The sequence below is a fragment of the Protopterus annectens genome, chromosome 2.part1, assembly GCF_019279795.1.
Source record: "Protopterus annectens isolate FY-2018-M chromosome 2.part1, PAN1.0, whole genome shotgun sequence".
Taxonomy (NCBI): Eukaryota; Metazoa; Chordata; order Ceratodontiformes; family Protopteridae; genus Protopterus; species Protopterus annectens.
Genome location: NC_056729.1, coordinates 805,268,763 through 805,292,811, shown reverse-complemented (window position 1 = coordinate 805,292,811; position 24,049 = coordinate 805,268,763). Strand labels below are relative to the sequence as shown.

Here is a 24,049-nt window from a genome sequence, read left to right as displayed (position 1 = left end):
ATGAACAAAATAATACTGACAAAAGACACACATTTAAATAGTAAATTACTTTCCCCATTAAATCCGCTTACTTGTGACATGACATCTACATTTTATTAACATATTATGCTCTATTTATCATGCTATTTTTCACAGACCCCTATTTCTTATGTATATTTGAATGTTTTTATTTTGAAATGTGTAACAATATGTTTAATCTGCATACTACTGCCTTAAGTACAGAAGAAATAATTAAATCTGTATTAAGCTATTATGTACAGAGTAAAAAAAAATACTTTATCTGCAATTATGCTACTAAGGCTTCCTGTAGTAGAGAGATAAAGCCCTGACTATGACCCAGCTAACAAGGCTTTGACAAGCAGGCTTATATTTCAGGAGCTGATTAGAGAGAGAGACAGAGGGGAATTATTAATTTTATTTATGTTTGGATATGTAGTTGTCCGACTTCCTATTTTCACTTTAGGCTAGAGAGTAAATTCCTACTATAACCAAGGTAAAAAATACACAGCAAGTAAAAATTACAAATATTTGCCAGCAGTTAATAGAACTTGGTACACAAACACATCAAGAAAAACTTATGAAGCTGTCAACACATCTGAGACACTACGTAGCAGTTTCTGACATATTTCAATGCCCTGACATCTTTTACATAATCTGACATATTTTATAGGAAAAGGCAGAGTCTGCTCATCCCTTTTAGGAGACTAGGTTAAGGGGTGTTGCCCATGGTGTAGACTCGATATAGAATCGTTTGTGGGGAACAGGGATCACCAAAGGTTCTTTGCCTTCAACACAAGTTGAAAGGACACAGTGGCGTATACTCTTTGCATGCCAACCTCTTGTGACGTTGCAAGCATGCACACTGGAAATGGTGAGGCCATAAAATAAAATCCCAGGCTGCCCAGAGATGTATTATGATACTATATTTGCCACTTAAACATTACTCCTAGGAATTATTGGTCTGTATGGATATTGCTTCTCGAGGTAAAACATTGGATTAATGGTGACTAACACTGAGAAATAAAGAATACAGCATGGAAATTCTATTAAGTAATGACCATAATTTCAAACCACTCCTCAGGAAAGCAAATGCTTCCTGTCATAATTTGTTGTAAGAGATCACTTAATTACAACCTACATTTTCAAATGCAGCTGGTTAAAATACAGTGAGTGGCACAATATTAAAAATTAATCTAAGAAAGTAGGAATCCTTAAAAATTAGGCAGTTATAACACAGCATCTGCTTGGAATTAAGTGATATTTATAAGACATTCTGTATGCCATCCAAGTGCATTTTATTTGAAGTGCTGACAGACCTCCATTTCTTATGCAGATTTGAAAGGGACTTTCACTTAGACATTTAGAGTCACAATCAGCAATTCAAATTGATGATATGGAATGGGCCTACTTCAGAAGACTGAAATCCCAAAAGACTGGACATTCAAAATACTGAATGATGTAATTTGCCCCTTCTCCACTGCTGTGTGATCTCGGAGTCGTTATATATAGTTAGCAGGCGGTGTGGGGGGTACAGCCCCCCACATGAGTGTCGCAGGGGGTCTTGCCCCTGCATTACAAATGTGTTCGGTATTTTGAATTTTCAGTCTTTTGGTTTGTCAGTCTTCTGAAGTGGACCCATATGGAACATAGTGAATCATATTTAAGGCATTTTTAATGTTAAGTGAAATATACTCAAGGCTGCTGTAACTTTCTACTTTCATGCTCAGAGAAAAGCCCTGAATGAAATCCAAGCATCTGTGGATGGTTAATGTCAGTGTAATAGAATCCTACAACTTTTTACAGTAGTGATGTACAGATCTGCAAAACAACTATGGGTGCAGTACTGAAATGGCATGAATGACTGCACAAAGCATTACAAAGTTTCACAAGGAGCCTATGGTCAATAAATATATATTTTCATGTACTTGTTTTCCTTTTCTTAACAAAGAGATTGCAACAATTTCATATACCATTTATTTTCCTGTTTAAAATAATTAATTTCATGTTTTATATATTTTTATTGAATAATCGACCAATACATTTAGGAAAATGAGAGGTAATAACAGAAGCACATCAGTGACATCTTGTAATGAAAGCATTTTAATAGAATGCATGATTATCCAGAATATTCTGAACAGCAGGACAAAAGTAAAGGAAACACAATACTATCTGAATTCCTTTTCAAAACAATTTAAAGTGAATATGTGAATGCTTGTGAACAGGGGTTGCATAAGTTAATGGTGGAATGTGACTGTTCATGGAAGGTAAATTTAGTGGAAAATGGTTTAGAAAGAGAGATGTGACAGCTGAATATGCAGCCAGATGAAAAGGAATATTCATGTAATAAATATAATAAGAGCTTTGTATTATAAAATGAAATGCGTGTGTGCGTGTGGGTGTGTGTGCGCGTGTGTGTGCGAGCGTTTGCATGTGTGTGTGTGTATGTGTTGGGAGGTCAAAAACAAATAAAACAATGTTATGCAAAGAGACATGCTGAGCAGTGATACGCAGCGAGGAAGTCATTTAGAGACACATGTAGCACTAGTGGAACCACAGAGTGGTGTTTATCACACGCAAATGAGTAAATAATTACATGCAAATGAGTGTCACAGTCACCACATACACAGATGATGAAATCAAACACGGCAGCACAATGCAGAAACATAAACGTAAGGCAATGAGCCTCAATAGTCAGCTATTCTGAACACCAAAACTGTTTCAGTGTGTAGGTGTAACTCTCATTATAAGGAGTAGACTGCACTGTAGCTGTTAAGTATATGCTAGTGCCCACATTCAGAGCCAGTGTTTAAGATGCTGCAAGTCTCTGCTTTATGCATCTCTGAAGACTGCACCAACAGCTGATGTACTACTGCCTTAATGACTAAGACAGTGTCAACCACTGCCATGTGGACAGAGGCACCACATGGGAGCTAGTCACATAGAATCAGGTAGAATGAGTGGAATACATATCCTGCTGGACAGAAAGGATTGTTTAGCATTAACCATCTTTGTTTCAGGCTTCTTTCAGCTATCTTTCATACTCTAGGGCTTATAAATAGTATGACAAATGTTGGTCTTGAAAATCCTACACCAGTTCCTTTACATGAAGCAACATCAGATGGAAGAGCTCATTTGGTATTCATAGACAGCAGAGGGGAAAAACACCAATTTGCAGGCAATTTACAAAAATGTCCATTCCGCTAAGGTCCTGTAGACTAGTGACCAAATCCACATAGCCATCAAGGCTCCACCTGATCCAAATGCCAACTGGTATATCAAATAGAAAGGCTCCATATCCATCAAATGCTAGATGGTGTGTACTGCACAGTGTGTAATATACGATGTGTCTGTGTGCCATCCAGGCAACTCTCATAATTCCCACTTTTGGCACAATTGTGACATATAAGAGTGCTTTGTGCATGATGATTTTCCAAAGGAGCAGTAGGTACACTTATTGCCAGGCTCAGAGTCCCCTGTAATCTCATTCCATGAATATACGTAGCAGACCACTTATTAAAGTGCTGTCCTTTTTTTCCCAGTGCTGTGACAGGAAGAAACTCCATTCCTAAGTCAGGGTACTATTAAAGTTCAAAAGATTAATATTGTTTCAGTCTTTGATATTTGCCTAGAGTGCTCTCCTCAGCTTCCACAGTGTATGCAAAACTGCCTCTTCCTGTAGTTTATAGGGAGGTGTACGTAGTGGCAGCAGATTTAAATATGCTAGAAAACATTTTTATTAGTAGATTTGCACCTGTACTACTACCACTGGAACTATTAGAGTGTTTTAAGTCCAGATTGATTCCATTTCTGCTAGTATATGCTGTAATTTTAAAACGTTAAGTTGCTCCGTATGCAGGACACTATAATTGCCAGTTGCAGCTGTTTCAGTGATTAATATTAATTTTGTCCTTTATTCTTTGGCTGCAATATCTAAAGTCATAGCACTAACATCTAGCCTTCAACATAGTCACCAACCGGGTAAGCCTTGTAAAACTAAGACCCTAAACCATAATAGCCCAACCCTAATACAGTTCCTGACAACATGGATTGGCAATTTGCTAATGTCTTTGAGGCCAGCTTGGTAGATACGACCATCTTGAGACAATGCAGCAATTGTCACATGTACTCAGACAGCCTTTTAATCCTTAAGGAAACTAACACAACATGCTAGAGATGTACATACATATCTTCCTCGAAGGCAAATATCTCACAAACAACACTGTCAAGAACACGCATACTATATATACCGCTTACCACACACATAGACCTTCTTAAGCACTTAAAAAAACTTTCCAAACCTCAAAGACTTCCTAAACCATCAAACTTCAATACCTACCCCCAGCAATCACTAAAGGGCCACCAAAAGCAGAACCACACATAAGCCCACACCAAATAATCCCTCAAGAATAATTATTTACTTATTTACAGTTGTGAACCGGCTAGTGTCCGACTGGCTTGAAAAAAAAAACGTTTTCAGCGGAGACCCAAGGAGAAAAGCTCCACAACAAAAAGAACATTATTACGGTACAAGCAGTACATAACTAGTACATTCTAACAATATGTAAATGAGTTTAACAAAATATTATAGCAAAATATAATAGAATACAATATAAACATGCATGTTTCAGGCATACAGGAATACTATTTTTTTTTACAACATATATGAGGTACATAAGTCATGTTGCTTTACAAGGTGAGTCACTTCTTAAAGACCAAAATTGGTCATGTAGTTTTACAAGTTGTCATATGAAGTAACAAAGATTAATAAAGATAAGACAGATAGTGGGATAGCCTTAGGTGGGATGAGCACTATTTGGGCTAACGTGTGAAATGAGTGGGAAAAAATAGAAAGAATATTAGTTGGGAGCAATACAGGGGCATAGCCAATTATCATTTAAATAGTCTTTCAGGGTAGTTTTAAATGTGGACAGGTTGGGGTTTTTAGTTATCTGTTGAGGAAGGGTGTTCCAATCTTTGACTATTTTATGGGAGTAGAGGGGGTCTCCGTGATAGTTCTGAGACTGTATTACTTTTAGCATTAGTTTGTTGGATGACCTGAGGAGTCTATAGTTTGTGTTTGGCTGGACTAGGTTTGACAGAGCTGGGCAGTTGCAGGGGTTGAATATGTGTTTATGGGCAAGTGAAAATTGTTTTAGTAATAATAGGTTGGGAAGTTCTAGCCAGTTGAGCTGTCAGAGAGCAGTGCAGTGGTGGGTTCTGTGGGGTTGGTTGGTGATAAACTTAGCTATTCTGTTACAGCAGAAGTCTAGTTTATTTAGGTCAGTTTTTGATAGGTTAGTAAAGACTTCAGATCAGTATAGGAGGGTGGATAACAAGTGGGATCTTGCAGTGGCCAGTCCAGCTTGTTGTGTAAGGTAAGGTTTAACTGGGTATAGAGCGCCTAGTTTAGAGTGGATTTTCTTGATAGTCAGATGTGTTTATCAAATTTTAGTGAGTCATCTATGGTTATCCCTAGCATCTTGGTCTGATTGGTGGATTCAGTTTTTGTACTGTTGTTAGATAGTATGGAGAGGGATTGGGTACTGAGTTTGGAAGACTTATTAGAGGAAATTATGAACGTGCTCTTATTTGGATTTAGGATGAGTTGGTGGCTGGTGAGGTACTTTCAATGTCTTGGAATGATGATTGGATTTTGTGTTGGAGTTCTTGTGGGGAGTGAGCTGAGCAGATAAGGGAGGAGTCATCTGCATATTGGATGACAGTGGCATGTTGGGTGGCAGCATATAGGTTGTTGGTAAATATTATGAAGAGAAGGGTCCAAGTATGGAGCCTCGTGGTACCCCCATGGTGACTGGTAATAGTTTGGAGAGGCTGTTTGCCTATTTAGTGGCTTGTTGATGGTCGGACAGATAACTGTGAAACCATGTTAGGGTTGTGATATTGAGATTGTAAGTGGCAAGTTTCTTGAGGAGCAGCTGATGGGAACTGTGTCAAAAGCTTTTAAAATATCTAAGAAAATGCCTGAGACTAGATGTCCTTCATTTTTGAGGTTGTCAATGGTCTCTGTAAAGGTTATGGGGACTGAGTTATTACTGTGTTTAGGCCTGAAGCCATGCTGAGTGCTGGAGAGTAGGTTGTTGGTAGTGAGGTAATTCATGAGTTGCTGTTGGATACATTTCTCTAGAATTCTGGCAAGGGGCAATCAAATGGCAAAGGGATGGTAGTTAATTATGCCTCTAGATGGGCTGCCCTCATGAAGTGGTATGATATGAAAGATTTTCCATAATTTGAGAAAGTACTGTTCAGAGATAGAGTGGTTTACTAGTAATGATATGGGGTAGGCGATGAATGGGGTCACAAGTTTTAGCTATTCATTTGGAAGTTGGTCAGCAGCTAAGCAGCAGAGTTTAAATTTACATAGGAGTTTTTTATGTAGGAAGTTGGAATGGGAATAAAGGAGAAGGAGTTTGTGTCATTAGAGGTAGGGGAGGGGACAGCGAGTGCTGGGATTATTTTTTTGTCTAATAGAGAAGTGATAGAGTTGATGAAGTCTGAATTGAATTGTGAGGCTAAGGGCACAGAGGAGTTAGTAGTGAGGGGGGCAGGGGTAGGGGTTTTACCGGGGTTAAGGAGGCGGTCAATATTCTGCCAGAATTTTTGTGGATTGTGCTGGTATTTTTGTTGTCAGATGAAGAAACAGTTTTTTTATCCTTGATGATGTTTTTCTTTGCATGCTTTCTAATTTTTTTGTAAAGGGTGAGATCGTTGTTATTTTTGGTCATATAATATAGTGACCAGCCCTTATCTCTTTGTTTCATTAGTTTTGCTTCTTTAGAAACCCATGGTAGCTGTTTGGTTTTTGGTGAATTTTTCTGAGGGGGGACAATATTATTTAATATTTCAAGGAATTTGTTATTGAAGTATTCTACAGCTAGGTCTAGTTGCAGGTTTTTTAATCAGGACCAGTTGCAGTTTTGTAGTAGTAAATTGAAGGTGTCAGAGGAGAAATATGTTTTGCTACAGATGTAGCCATAAGTCAAGCAAGTACTTTACCTAGTACTCTTGTCATAGGAGATTCTATTGCAGAATACACAAACTTCCCTGTCACCTGGCTGGGCAAGGAGAAGAAAACGGTTAGTTGCCTATCTGGAGCTAGGATCCACAATATCACACATTCACTCAAGTCACTGTACACAAATAACAATCTGATTCTATAATAGTCTGAGTATAAATGATGTGAGACATACCTCACTAGACTATATGAAAAGAGACATAACAGATCTCTTGGAACATGTGTCACAAACAGGTACATGCCTTGCCCTGAACAGCATTCTACCTCCACTAAGGATTATGTCACAGTATGAACAGAAATTAATTTTAATAATTGGCTTAGTTTCTAGTGTCACTCCAGGGGAGTCCATTATCTTTTAGCATGGGGAGACATGGTTAATAGACCACTTTGCTTTGCCATAGATAGTCTGCCTCTGTCCCCCCAGGGATTTCAGATACTGGCTAAAACTTTATCCATCCCCTTAGAGCCCTTTTAGGCAATGTCAAAATGAGAAAACTACCAACACAGCAAAAAAAAAAAAAAAAAACTGAAAGTACTGCTCAATGCTAGGTGCCTAAACAAGAAACTCCACACCCTACAAGCTCTCCTCACTCTGGAGAATGTAAACATATGTGATATTAATAAGACTTGTTTTAAAACTACAGAAATTCCTCAGGTCTATATTAAAATTGGGAAGAGGCGTTACATCGAACGCCTCTTCACCGACACATAAAGTCAAGGCCTATGGGTCAGTAAGTTTGCAGATGAGTGTAAATTGGAAGCTATCATAGATTCTTCCCATGACACCAACATCCTACAAGATGGTCTAATACAAATAAATGACTGTTCAGAAACCCACAGATTAAAACTCAGTGGAAAAAAATGGATTATAGTGCCCTTTGGAAAGTCATCTACCCAAGCTAATTACTTTATCAATAAACAATCCCTAATAGTTGACCCAATAGTTAGGGATCTGGGAACATATATAGACAGTAATCTGGACTTTGACCAACATGTAACCAAGATAGTAAGATAATCATTTTATCTCACTCAACTCATAAGCAAGGGTATGCCATCCAGGTCAAAAGAAGTAATAGTACCACTCTATGCAGCCCTTATCAGACCTATCAGTGAGTACAATGCCCCCTTTGTCATGTACCTTATCAGGCACTTGCAGCAGCTGGAAAGCCCTAAAAGATTCCTTACCAGGAGAGTCCAGAGTATGAATACCCTATCCTACACTTATTGCCTTAAGGTCCTATCTCTGTACAGTCCCCTAAAGGTTAAGAAGAGGAACTGTATGCCTAGTATGTAAGACATCCTCAGATTCAGCTCTGCTGAATCTCTTGCACACCCTCAAGACAAACAGCACCAGAAACACAAGATCCCAGGGCCTGAACTTTGCTTACGACATAAACAGAAACTGCTAAAAGGACCAATATAAGTCTCAAAGGATCCCTGCACTATGGAATGCGCTGTCTATCTATGTAAAACAATCTTCATTGCTGACACTATTCAAAAGAAATTTTGATCATTTGATGAGAAATCGCAAATTCACCCCTGTTCTGGCCCCCATGTCTCTGATCGACAGAGGTCGACAGTAGGTACATTAATTCTGAAACTAACAACCTCACCCACATAACCCTTACCTACCTCTTTGATAACATACTCGACCATAAAGACATACAAGGAACTCTGGGACAAAATATGGATGAGTTGCATGGCTAGGATTGTAAAGACCCTTGTATTTGTTAGCCTAGTATAAAGGTATAAACCTATTACATTTTCTTGCTTCATCTTTCCTGACTTTTGGTATTAAGTCATCCTATGTAATCAGAACTTCATTTTCAGTAATTCCTTGTGGTTCTTACTTCTAATACTTGTTAGAATATTGAATGCACAATCTCTACTGCAATACACTTGCCTTGTATTGCACCTTTCTATATACAGACCCACAATGAGAAATGAGATGCGCCTCTGTTTCTTATCCTGCATTATAGAATGTATGTTTGTCTGTAACTTACACATTTTCTATAGACTTTGTGAACCAACATGCATGCAGTGTTTTATCTTGAGCTGGCCATATTAGCGTTTTATCTTTTTGTTTTAATTGACCTCTGCATAGCCATTCATGGATCCTCTGACCCATTACTGATTGATTTATTGCACATCAGCAGGAGACATCAGAAATACTCAGTATAAAGACTAAACCTCTTCTGCAACATCAATAGAATGGTTTGGAGAGAGAGGTATATTTTGCAGAGGATCTCATTGCTAAGGGACAGAATGTCCACATAACACAAAGTTCACTCCTGTTCATTTTTAAGTGCAACTTAAATCTATGGTTGGGACACATAAAATTTATTCCAGGACTGCCCTCTGTACTACTAATGGACAGATGCAGCTCTTAAATTCTTTATCTCATGCATGGATCTCCTGCAATCACGTAGTGGATCACTGACTGACGGGATGCCCTTCACTGCTAACACCAATGCAATGCTGTTCTGAATATTTCAAAAGTAGCACAAGCCAACGAGCACCCCATTTGCTTGGAGATGTTGAAAATGAACTTCCCATCAAACTGAAATCCCAAACATGGCCAGTCCTCTTGCCTAACATGAGGAAGCCTGAATGCCAGCTAGATGTCTAATTTAAAAAGCAATGGGTTTGAATAGCCCAAGAAGGCCTCTACTGCCTGATCCAAGGAAGAGTAATGTACCTTAGCCTGATCTTTGTTGATGAAATTGTTGATTGAGCACCTGCAAGGTGCATGAGGTGGTGAATCAGCCTGTACTCAACGTCCTGTTTCTTAGGAACTAGACCAATAGGAGAAAATTTAAAAGTAGGGTAGGGAGGCATAGAAAAGGTGCCAATCACCTTGTTGGCTGCCTGATCTTTTTCAGTTAGTTTACCTGCAATCTCTTTGTGCCTCTTAATGGATGAAAGGTTTCTAAATGGCTTCAAATCTAACAGAACCAAAGAAGCAATCTTGAAACCTTTACTGAAACCTTTGAGAATGATTGTGGTAGCTCCTCAGTCAGGATATTTAGATAGCAACTGGGTCAATTTATTTAGTCTGATTAGTGAATGGGAGGGATGAGGACTGGTCAAAACGCCTTCCAACAGTGACTCTGTGGCCACAAAAAAGCTGCTTGCCTGTGGGATACTTATCCCATGTTCCTCCAAAGTTTTGCTTGAGGTGAAGCAATGCCAGTCCTACCTCATCCTACAATCTCCCATCACCTAGACACAGGGTTGCCTTTCCCACAAATGAAACACAACTGAGTGAACTTACAAGATGGCCAAAGGTACTTCCTGTGGTTAAAAGCCCAGCCGATCTTAGCTACCTCATTGTTTCTACTAAAAACTAAAACTATCCATCTCAGTGGGGCTAGGCTTGTCCAACATGACACTCAGCCAGATGTCAGGGTGCCTTAATTCCCATTTGAGGGACTTGTCTATTGCTTTTAATTTCCTGAATCTCTGGTCCTAATTTGACCAACCTAAAGCACTTTTGATTTGGTGAGGTTCCCTAATGCCCAGAAAGTATGCTAGCAAAGACAGTGTCTGGCTTGGATCCTTTTCTGTGATCACTCCCATGAAGACCATGAAGCCTAACAACCACATATCCCAGTTTTCCTCAGTCACCCTAGTGGATGCCTTTTTGCCAATGGCTGCAATAGCTGCCATCCTCTTCTTTTTAGTAGAACTGTCATTGTCAATAATGTGCCATATTCCTTTCTATCCTAAAAGTCAAATATCTCCAAGGATTTTCCTTTGAGAATCTTTTCTTTTACTCTGTCATGGACACAGGCTGTGATGTGAGACCCAGGGGCGGTGGAAGCTGAAAGGTCCAATGTAGCCATGGGTGATAAAACTGAGTAACACTAATAAGCATTTCAGATGCTGCAGCACCCTTAGATGTAATGCCAGTGTCAGATCCACTCTGTAGGTTGGGTAAAGGTGGAAATAATACCTGACCATCATTGGGAAAGAAAACTGGGGTGGTGCCAAAGTTCCTTTCCAGTGGCAGGTCAAATAATCTAACCCTACTTTCATCTCACAAAGACTTGATAATCTCTTCCAGGTATTCCTCAGAAGAGTGGCCTCAATCATTCAACTCTGCATCTGGGCCCCCCTCCCCACAGGTTATTAACTTTACTTTCTTATGGGGCTTCTGCTAGCACTGGTGGCTAACCTTTAGACCTAAGGCATCTATTTTTGTTTTCCTTCTTGACCTTTTGCAAGAAGCAGACAAGTCCACCAACTCTTCATCAGTACTCACAGCTGCTGTGTTCCTCTAGCTCTGCCCTTGTTCTGTTGTCTGCACCACCTCCAAGTCAGAAAGCAAACCTTGGCTTCTTGGGATAGGTGTAGCCATCTGAACTGGACAGGGACCTACAACATACAGAAAAGTTAGGACAACTTCAACCAGTGGAGGAAAGGGAAAAAAAAAACTATCCATATCCTTCATAAAACCAAACCTACAGTGACATACTAGCTGTAGTATGGTAAAAAGATGCTGAACTGCCTGACTACCAAAGAGATGCCAAAATCCATTTAAGACTGCATGCCCTAAGTCATATTACGGGACTCCTTAAAAGTGTATATTAAGGACTGAATGGGAAGGTGGGCTTCTTATAAAACAAAAGAATTGGATAAAGATTTGTTAGAAATACAAGATGAAATGCACAAAGTGAAGTTTGAACAACAAAGAAATTAGATAAAAATTAATGACAAAAAAAATCAAACAATTTTAATACATAATGTGGAGATAGCTTTAGAAAAAATAAAATTGCATGGTTATGACATGATTAAAAAATTATACACAGAATAGCTAACAGAAATAAGATGTTAAGCAAAAAGGCACAAATCAATAATACCTGAAATCCTCATACTAACAAGCATACTTCTGACACAGAGGAAATGCTTAATATTTTTAAAATATTCCATGAGGGATAGAATCCAGCAGGCTAAAATCACTCTCATCAAACTAAACAAACAATTCAGAGGACAAATAAAGTGCAGCAAAGCCAGATATGAAGTACATTTAGCCACCCAGAGCAAGGATAACCACAAAGCATTCTTTGAATATGTCTGCAATCTTAAGGGTAATACACAATTGTATGCAGAGCTCATTGTTAATGGAACCATCTATACTGAGCCAGAAAATATAGCAAACCTACTGGCTGACAAATTCAGGTACAGCTTTACTCCTCTCTCCCTCAACCTTCCCACAGGAAAAAACATCAGATATAACTCCCCCTATTATCACAAGGGAACAAGTTCTTAATGCTCTCTATCTAAGGACAAGAACACTGCATCAAAGGGACCAGACAATATCCTAGGATGCCTTCTCAATTACACGAAACATGACCTATCAGGCCATCTGGAATTGGTATTTAACTGTACTGAGCAGGCTTTCTGCCTTACAAATGGAAAACAGCAACAGTAATCTCTCTCCACAAAGGTGGCCCAGATACACAGCCTGGAAACTACAGACCCATAATTCTCCCTGGTCTTATATGCAAAGCCATGGAAATAATTACCACGACCCAACCAAGTTTGATTTTTCCAAGGGCAGGTAATGCTTACTCAATCTGATGGACTTCTTTGAGAAAGTCACCAAAGCAATCAATGAGGGCAAAATGGTTCACACTGCCTACCTTGACCTGGCCAAGGCATTTGATACAATATCTCACCTGGGCACTGTTGACAAACTCAAGAAATTACATATAACCCTTATGTCACACAGTGGGTAGACAGATTTCTCACAAACAGGACCCAGGAAGTTTAAACCTGGAGTTCACGTCTACAAAGAGGCCAGTCACAAGCGGAGTCCCTCAGGGACTGGTACTGGGATCCCTTCTTTTTGGCATTTACTCTTCTGAAATTAAGGTCAATGTCAATGGCCTCTGACTGACTTAATAAGCAAATGATTGCAAATTGAGCAGTCATACAATCCCCTACTGACACAAATTTTCTCCAGAAAGTTCTGACACAGACAAATAACTGGTGTCAGAGCCATGGACTAAAACTAAATGCAAATAAATGCATAATAGTATCCTTAGGTAATTTATCCACCCCTGGCAACTCTCATATTAACAACACACCCCTTAGAGTTGACCCAGTAGTCAGGGACTTGGGGACACACACAGACAGCAATCTAGCCTTTAACTAACGTGTGTCTAAAGTAGTAAGAAAATCATTCTATGTTGTGCAACTTATGAAGAAAGGTATGGCATCTAGGACCAAGCAAGTCATTGTTTCACTGCATTCAGCATTCATCAGACCTATCACTGAGTACAATGTACCCCTTGGTATATACTAACCAGGCAGAACCACCAACTGGAAAGTCCACAATGGTTTCTCGCTAAAATATTATAGGGCATAAGTAACATGTCATATGCAGACCACTTCAAGACCCTATCCCTGTGTTCTGTCTCCAACAGGCTGTTGAGGGGAGATCTATGCCTGGCATACAAAGCATTATCCGACTCCACCCTGATGGACCTTCTGTATATCCATAGGGAAAAAAAAGCAGAACAAGAATTACCCTTTCTAATGACTTAAACATTGCCTGTGATATAAATAGGGCCCATTTATGTGAAACAGAGTTTCTCCCTAACCTAATTCAAGTGTAACTTGGACAACTGGAAGAGGAACAGGAATGCCCTCCCTGGTTTGGCACCTGTGTCTCTAATGTACGCAACCAGCCTGTAAATGGTTCATTTCCAAGGTCACTGCTTGTAAATGATTCATCTCCCATGCCTCTGTATACACATATCAAGCATACGAAAGCTTGTCAAAGATTTGGGATGCATGGATAGACTTAAAAAGGCCTTTGTGGTTGTTAGCCTAGCAAACATCTATGAACCTATGACCTTTCCAGATTCTACCCCCTGCCTATCATGGTTAGCAATCTACAGAACTGGTTATTAAATCTGTCTTCCACAGGCGATAGTAATATACAGGTGTCAGAAAGGACACATTTCAAGAAGTTAACTGAGGAAGGCCTTAGATAGTCATATATCAAAAAAAAATATTTAGAGGGATCTAAATTTTAGCCATGCTACTCTTTATTAAATGAGTGGTGCAGGATAAGTCTATTTACATGCACATTTGAAAGGATGATGTAATCAGTGTGTTGCAGAGCATTTGCTTGGGTTAAAAGGAGAATAAATTGATAGGGGAGACCTCTCCCAGTGTAATTCTTCTAATGTATTTCCAATGTATTTGTAATGTTTTTCTCCTCAGTAGAAGTGTACATATGTGATGCCACTCACACCTAGCATTAGACACACCCACACACACACACACACACACACACACACACACACACACACACACACACACGCACGCGCACGCACACACACACACACACACACACACACACACACACACACACACACACACACACACACACACACACACACACACACACACACACAGTCATACTAGTCAATGATTACTGGATTTGAATGACCTACCTATCTAGTTATGCATTGTAGAGTACATAGTATCAACCACAAACACTACAGGATAAGTCTATTTACATGCATATTTGAAAGGATGATGTAATCAGTGTGTTGCAGAACAGTTGCTTGGGTTAAAAGGAGAAGAAAGGAGAAGAAATTGATAGGGAGACCTTTCCCAGTGTAATTTCTCCTAATGTATTTTCAATGTTTTATAATGTATTTCTCTAATGTATTTCTCCTAAGTGGAAGTTTACATATGTGATCTTTGTTGGAAGCCATTCCCACCTAGCATTACATAAACACACACACACACACACACACACACACACACACACACACACACACACACACACACACACACACATGTGCACACACATGCACATGCACACACACACACACACACACACACACACACACACACACACACACACACTAGTCAGTCATTGCTGGATTCAAACTACCTACCTATTTTGTTACACAGTTTAAAGCACATTGTATCAGCTGCAAATGCCAAAGGAAAAGTCTGTCTATAAGACTGAGATAGTGCACATTTGAAAGGATAACATCATCAATGTGTGGCAGAACAATTGCTTGTGTTAAAAGGGAAATAAATTGATGGAGCAGCCAGTATAAATGTTCTGCTGAGTGAAAGTGTACACATGTGATCTGTGGCTGAAGCCAGTCCTACCTAGTACTAGATACACACAGACACACACATACAAACACACATTCACAAACACACAGTATGCTGGTCAGACACTGCTGGATTACAATGCAGTAATTACCTAGTTATACAATATAGAGTACAATGTAGCAACCGTAATCACCACAAGAGTAGTCTGACTTTAAGTTCGAGATACTGCACATTTGTAAAGTTGAACAACACATCAGTGTGCTGAAGAATAGATATTGTGCATCACATATTTGGGTGGAAATGTATTGTGTCTTGACATGGAGAAAAATTAGCATTCTGTTGATCACAAGAACTTAGATAAGTTATATATCCTTTCAGTTATGCACATTATGGTAGTGTGAGTGAGATGTAACTGTTCAGCATTGTCACTATGTCAATGATGGATGATAATCATAGTTGCAAAACAGTGTAGTGACAACCAAACATTCCTGACTGGTCAGCTTAGCATCATTGCATGCAAATCTTCCTTGTATGAAGTGTCATTGTCAATATTTCCTAGTACCTGGACAATGTGCAGTATACATAACAAAATACATGTCAAACAGAAAAATGTACACTACTTAATACCACTCAGCAAGTATGTGTCAAAATGTTCACCACTGTACATAATTTGAAAGTATAATTCATTGGATGGCAAACATAATTTACATAATATAATGTTTAGATGTCATCACAGTGAACTCATCATATGTTAAGTACAACAAACTATTAAAACATGCACAAGTAATAATTCCGGGGTTGGATGGAGAATCCATGGTCGATCTAGTAGATGAGGCCAAAGGAAGGGGAACCAAATCTGTCGAGGTCAATATGGTGCTATGAGGACCACCTTGCTCTTCAACCAACGGGCATTCTTCAGAAACTGGGGAATGAAGGGAAAGGGTGGGAATGCATAAAGAAGCCCCGAGGGCCAATCATGGACTAGAGCATCCCTGGGTGACTGTCCCATAGGGGGAATCAAGGCAAAGTAGTTGCTGCATTTGTAGTTGTTCGGGGATGCAAAGAGGTTGCAACAAGGACGGCCCCAGCAGTGGAAGATCTCCGCCACTATCAAGGTATTCAGGGACCACTCATGAGGTTGAAGAATTTACCTGCAGAGTCTGTCTGCTATCACGTTGGAACTCCCGGGAATGGGCATTGCTAGAAGAAAACGGTAGGTAGCCATCTCCCATTGCCATATCCTCATGACCTCTCGACAAAGGGGGTAAGATTTGGTTCCACCTTGCTTGTTGATGTACCAGACCACTGCCATGTTGTTTGATTGAATTGCAATTGTCCCAGATGGCAGCAGGGGATGGAATGCTTGCAACACCAGAAGCACCACCCTCAGCTCTAGAACATTTATATGCAGATGGGCCTCCAGTTCAGACCAAGTGCCTTGGACTATCTGTCCCTGATGTAGCCCCCCACCCCATCAGGGAGGCGTCCGTGGTCACTGTGGCCTTGGGTTCCTGGGGGGAGAAGGGGCGAGACCATTGTGACAGATTGTGTGTCATCCACCAATTTAAATCCTGTTTGAACCTGTGGGTTACTCGATTCATGGCTGAAAGAGGATGCTGAAAGGGATACCATTGGGTAAGCAGTAGCCATTGTAGAAGCCTCATGTGAAACCTGGCCAGAGGTACAATGGTGATGGAGGCTGCCATGGAACCCAACAGCTGTAGAACCGAGTGAGCCGTGGATTTCTCCCTTAAAGGATTGGAATCAATTGTTGCTTTATCCTTAAAATTCTGTGCTCTGGAATGGCAGCTCTGCAGTTCTTTGTGTCCAAGATAACCCCTATGAATTCTGTCGACTGAGATGGGGTGAGATTGGATTTTTGCCAGTTTATGGTTATGCCTAGCCTTTGTGCAGTGAGGAGAGAGTATGCCAGGGCTTCTTCCAGTAGATGTCTGGTGGGGGCAGAAATGAGCCAGTTGTCTAGGTATGGAAACACCTAGAATCCTTGAAGTCGCAAGTGAGCTGTGACAACTGCCATGCACTTTGTGAACACTCTGGGGGCTGTAGAGAGTCTGAAGGGCAGTACTCTGAACTGGTAGTGACTGGCTCCCGCATGGAAACGCAGAAATCTTCTTGATGGCCTGTCCACTTTTATGTGGTAGTACGCATCTTGATGATCTATCACGCACATCCAATCATCTTTTTCCAAAAGCAGGAGGATAGACTGTATTGTGCCATCCGGAATTTTTCAACTCTCACAAACTTGTTCAATACACTGAGATCCAAAATTGGTCTCCAGTCCCCGGTTTTCTTTGGCACCAAAAATAGTCTTGAGCAGAATCCAGATCTTATCTGGTCTGGAGGGACTATTTGGATGACTCTCTTTCTTTGCAGCTTTTCTACCTCTAGTGCTGCTTCTTCCCTTTGACTGGGTGGAACATCAGGAAGGTTTTTTGAAGAGACAGGACAAGGATCAAAGTGGATATGATAATCTTTCATTATAATCCTTTGTGCCCAAGAATCGGAGGTGATGGTTAGCCACGCAGAAGGGTACAAGGAGAAACGTCCCCCAACCAAAGGAGTTGGGCTGCTCTTCAGGAGCGCTGGTAGGATTGGCCAGGGAAAAAATCCCTGGAACCCTGGTTACGCGGACCCCCTCTGCCCCGAAAGGAGCGTCTTACCTGTGAGTTTCCCCCTCTGCCTCTAGGGGAGAAGTCAGCCTGTGTGTCACAGAAAGGACCCTGAGATTTCTTGAACTATATCTTCCCATTCTTTTGGTTTACAGAAAAAGCACATTGAGGGGAAGAATAACAGATACCTATGGCAGAAAGGGTCTTACCGTCCTGTTCACATCTGGCCAGTGCGTTTTTAACTTTGGGTCCAAACAATGAGGAGGCCTCAATGGGAGTGTTTAGAAACAAAGCCTTAAAGGGTTCCGTGAAAGTGCAGAAGCGCATCCAGGCGTGTTGTCTCAAGACCGCAGCTGAACCCGCTGCTCTAGCTGCTCCTTCTGATGCGTGAGATATCAGTCGCATGGAGGAGTTAGATATTGACTCAATGCTGGCCAGCTGAAAGGCCAATTTGTCACGGACCTCATCAGACAAGGCACCAGCCAAGGTTTCAGAGAGCTCAAAAATCAGATACCTTTGAAGCCTTGTAAAGTGTGCCATATAATTCAGGGACCTGATAGTAAAGGTTGCTGATGCAAAGGTGTGCTTCCCTATCCTGTCCAGTTTCCGGGACTCTTTGTTAGGCGGATGGACAGTCTGGCATTCATCTTCTGCCAGATCCTTTTTTGTTGCAGCCGCTACCACCAAAGCATCCACAGGAAGACCTTTTGACCAATGGGGATCCATAGCAGGAGGGGACAAAATCTTATCTGGCCTCTGGGGAATAGCTCTGATGGTGTCAGGAGCCTTCCAAGCATGCTGCACGATAAGCCGGACAAGTTCATCGGCAGGTGGATTAACCCAGGAGATAGGAGGCTGGGTGTGAAAGGCCTGCAGGAACACAGATTCCTCAGAGGTTGGATAAGAGAACTGCCAGTCAGGATTTCGAGGATATCACCAATGGATACCTCAGAGGGTGACCGAGGGGATCCTTCCGCCTCATCAAAATCTGTGTCTTCAGTGAGGGACTCCTCTCTGGAGTCCATGCGCTTCCTCTTACACAAACTTTTCCGGTGGACTTCCACAGCGGAAAAGGGGTTTCCTGTAGGAATATGTCCTGAGGCCTTTGCAGGTGTCCGCTCGGTGCGACTTGTGAAACCAGTGTACCAGAGGAGGGTGGAGGGATAGACAGTCCAGTATCACCTGCAGCAGTGAAAGCCTTCTCCATCAGTTGGAAGGCTGGTCCGCCTGAAGAGGAGTGAATGTCTAGGACAGGGGTCACCCCTTCCCTAAGTGGCTCAGCCTGCTGACCTGGAGTCCCTGTATGGCTGTGGAGCAGCAAACTATGCGTGTCACAACTGACATCCAGGGTCATAGCAAAACTTTCCTGCCATGAAGGCAACTGTGGTTCCTTAGTGAGATCCATAAATGGAGCCACAGAAGGGGAAGACTGCGCTATATCCATGGACTTCAAAGACAATGAAGGAGGAGAATAAGAGGGGGTCTTTAGAGATGGGTGATCACCTCCTAAGAAAGGATAGTTCCTGGGGGGTGGGATACCTCTGGCCAAGAGCACCTGATCCACAAGACGCAACACATCTTGTTCAGAAAGGCTTCTAGTGGACCTCACGGAGTCTGAGAGAGAAACAAGCCTGTCCACAGAAGAGGCAAACTCGGTGCCCATCTCACCAGTCTGCACCACGAACAACGGTGCTGAGAGAAACTGGACTACGGGTGTCTGCACCAAAGAAGTCATCGGTGCCGAGGTCATGGTCTGCACCGACACAGGGATCTATGCCGAAGTGGTTGTCAGTACTAAAGCTGGAACCGACAAAACTGGAGTCAACAATAAAGGTGTTGGTTCCAAGTAAGATGTCGGAGCCAACGTGGTCAAGGTCTGTGCCGACTGATCGGTTGGTGCCGATACAGTGGTAATAGTCTGAACCGAGGAGCCCCTGAGTGCCGATATTGTGAAGGCTGCAGGAGAAGATGGAGCCGAGATCAGTAATGGAGCTGAAGGCCTCGGTGCGAAGGTCTAGGCACCGAAAGCACTAGAGCTGACTGAGTGAGCTCCGGAGCCAAAACTTTAGCCTTTTATGTTTTGGTTGGCAGTAGTCCCCAGCCAGGGACAAAGGCAAAGATTTAGCCTTGGTAGGAACATCCAAGATTTTCTTATGGGCTCTAGGAGAGGTTGATGCCTCCGACCCAGAAATAGCCTCTGAAAAGGGAGATTTAAGAAGTCCCCTCAGCAACAAAACAACTTGTTTTTCCTTTCCAACAAAGTTCTGTTTGAAAAGTTTTCAAAGATTACCAACAATGCTAAGGGGAGAATACATTGCAGTAAAAAGGTAGAGAAAAGAGAAGAAAACCTCAAGAAAATATGATTGCTAGATGTGATAGGGTAAGAGACAACGAAATAGAAACTTTTCTGACAGAAAAGTAATATAAATTGCTATTTAACAACAAATAACTGTACTTAGCTCAAGAGAAGCAGCTTGACACGGCCGAATGGCAATGTGGCAAATGAAATCTGAAGTAACAGGGAGAGGGGGATTGTGGGTAAGAGTTTAGTTCGAGAGTTTGAAGCTGACGCGAGCTTGGAAAATGGCCGGCTCGGTTCCGAGGTCAGAACCAATACCCATGCATACGGAATGAACGAGGATTAACAATATCAGATTTAATCCTACCACTTTCTGTTTATACAGCAGCAAGACTTATAAATGCTCCTAGTGTTGTATAACTGATACCGTATAAATCCTTGATTTGACTAAATACCTTGCACTTATTGCTGGGAAGGTATGAGCAAGTTTGGGATGGTTATCTACCACATAAGGGACCAAGAATATTAGTGGAATAACAGATTTATCCATAAATTCAATGGGAAAAAAATTTAAAGAGAAATGATAATGTTCATAAATTTATACCTGATGATGGATTCAAACACCTGGCAATCTGCACTGAGAGTGTAGCAATGTGATCATTAGCTGATCACACCACAGATGTCAATGCAAAGCAAATATCAGGTGAGAAAACACACATTTGATGGGACTATGGAAACAGTATGAAACAAGGGAGTTTGCTGCAGCATATTTCATATCAGTATTTATAATGGAAACACACAACTCTGCAGCATGTTCTAACTATGATAATAACTGCCTGCTCATACTGCCATCATTCTTTCTTTCCATAGTGCAACAACTAGGCACAGCAGTGCGAGGAGCAGCACATTGATATAGCCAAAGCTAAAACTCATCAGTTTTTCCATAACACATGAACTGTCATCTGTTGTCAGTTAAAGCTGTAGCTTGATGCCAGGCATCACACAAATACTGAGTACTAAATATGATGAAACAGAAGGGAGAAAGAGAGAGAAAGACAGTGAGGGATTAGAGAGACATAAAAACTGTGTTTGTTTATGGGTCATTTCTGGTCATCATTGTATTGTGTCACTCTTAAGATTGTCATGAGAATGATTTTGTCATGCTTTGTACAATACAGTTTTTCTAATAGGGAGCAAACAGGAGTAGGAGAGTTGAAACATGAATAAGAATTAAGCTGAATAATATTGGGTTAATAGCATGTAGCCAACATGTACACATATAGTATTAATATGAAAAAAAAAAAACAAAATAATGTTTGACATACTTCTAGATTTGAACCTCTGACACTATGCAAAATGCAATTTACATTCCTGAGCAGTATCTGAACACACCACATAGAAATCATACTTTAAATTGTAAAAATTATTTATTTGAAGGGACAGTGACAAAAGATTGAACCAAAGGGGAATGTAGGCATCAGGCTTCATCACAGTAATGACATGTATAACATCCCATAAAATGTACATTACATCCAGCCTAATTTACATGTAAGAGTAATTGTCTCACAATAGCATCATCAGTCAGTATTTCAATAGCATAGTGGAGTTAATTATATTTGTGTGACAATAATCAGACTACTGTAGTCAAAATTAAAATCTTCAGTTTTTGCCATATTATGTGAAACACCATTTACTGTTACTCTACATTGGTGCATGTTGACAAGCATCGAACCAAGGCAAAAGATTAAAAAAACACAAAAAGGATAAAAATAAATAAATAAATAAATAAATAAATAAATAAGCAGTTTGCTGATTTAGTCAAGTGGTATCCTTCTAAAATATCTTGCACTGAACCCAGTGCCTACAGTACTACCCTGTCATATTCAATCTTTTAGCAGTGTTTGCCACATGATGAATTGCATTTCTGTTACATATCAACATGCCTTCAAATAATTACATGTCTTGAGGAAGGGGACTCACAGAAGGTTACGTAAGCTCATTTTGTACACAGCATATACAAGTAAAAATTATACCTTTTTAAATGAAATTTATTAACATAATGATTACTAGTTCTGACATATATCAAATGACCTGGATTAATAATCCCTATTTCCACATTTATTATGTTGATGATTGTATTTCCAAACACTTTAGTCATGCCACATTTATTACATCATGCATATAAAATGTGCTATTACTATTATCAGAAGTTCAGGTTACAAGACACAGATGTTTCCTTAAGTATAAATACTAACTTCAAAACACTAAAAGCTGTAACCAAACCTTATGTTATTGGTGTTACCCATACCTTACTGTATTAACATACTGAGTCATAGAAAAAGTTACATAACAGGTGTATTGTCTTAACTCAGTATAGTCCAGTGTGCTGACTGACGTGCACTGCTGCCAGTCTCATTTGTCCTACTGACAGTATTCCAAATTAAATGTTTTAGTTTTTGCCTTGGGAAGTTAATTATAGTTCACTGCTTGTGACATCATAACAGTCACCATTGTGTAATGACAACCATCATGCAAATGATGATGCAAAAAAAAAAACTGTCTCTGTGGGGTGTAACTTTGAGGTGTTCTACCATGAAAATATGGACATTAGAGATCCCTACTTTCACACACACATCACCTTCCCTAGATATGAACCGTGAACCATGGCATTAGGATGAAACATTGACAAGATTAACAGGGCTTGACACATCAATATAGATATGAAGAGATTGCCAAAGTGGAGCACAAACATTCAAGCTTTTACATTAAGGGAACATTATACCTATTTTCTCACATTTGTCCTTAGTCAATTCACAGTAGATGTCTGGATGATTGTGATCTTTGCACCAGTTAAGCTAATAAATCATGTCACAGTACAAACAATTGTATGCAACATAAAGATGTGTTCTTACTTTTCTTTTATGAGCAGTACTGTCATCCGATGTGTTTGTAACACTGCATTATAACTTGCAATTCTTTAGAACTTTTCATTTTTGAGTGCTTAAGTTTTATCCACTTGATGTTACTTGCAGAAACTTATTTTTTCCTCAGAGGCACAGTTACCTCTTAAGCATATATTCATAAACTTGGTCAATGTAATCACAAACCTTTTTATAAGTCTATTCTCCCTGATACTCTCTCAGTAAGGATATATCAAAGTGGCAGGGGTGTTAAACATTTAATTATCTGTGCATGAATACTAATGAAGCATACCAGCAAGCCATTAGCTAGACCATTTCTCAATACATACTCTTGTGCTGCTAGGGCATGTGCACAGCATCATGCCATTCCTTAGACCATGTTTACCTGCTCAGTACTTCAAGTAGATTGAATGATTCATGAATGATAATCAGATGATACCTGATTTATATATTCATCGTGTCCAGAGGTATTGATCTACAATATACCACACCAATGGCGTTGGTTATTGCTATATTATACAATGACTGGTCATTGGCATTCAAAAATGAGCACGCTGATTGTCCAGCCCAATCAGCATGCCCGCTGTAAATCCAAGAATATACCAATGGGAAAAGGTCCGGTCTGCCGGACCTTTTCCTGTTAGTATATCTCATATTTTTTATTTTTTACTTTTTTTTTTTAATACAAAACAAAAACGGAAGACATTTTACGTTTGGGAGATGGCACAGACAGCAATAAAAGGATAATCAGGTATGTTCTACAAACTTCAAAATCTTACCTGATTATCCTTTTATTTTGTCTGTCCCAACTCTCCCTAACATAAAAAGTCTCTCAGCTTCTTTTTTTTTTTTTTTTGTTATTGATGATAACAAAGAAGAAGAAGCAACGGAGATCTTCATTTCTCCATTGCTACCTCTTCACAGCCCTGATGTACTGCGTTAAGTGTTGGAGCACAAGTCCCATACGCATGTGCAGTACATAAAAACAAGGCAGAAATATACCACCGGAAGAACAGTAATGCGCCATTATACAAAGACATTATTTAAGGAAAGTAAGTATTTTTTTTCTTAAATA

The 24,049-nt window shown here is 40.2% G+C and overlaps 1 protein-coding gene across 1 annotated transcript in view; it reads right to left on the bottom strand.

The window, feature by feature from the left end:
* The window catches only part of TUSC3 (tumor suppressor candidate 3), a 1,506,863-nt gene that overhangs the window by 222,316 nt on the left and 1,260,498 nt on the right, over nucleotides 1–24,049 (bottom strand). The window lies entirely within an intron of this gene.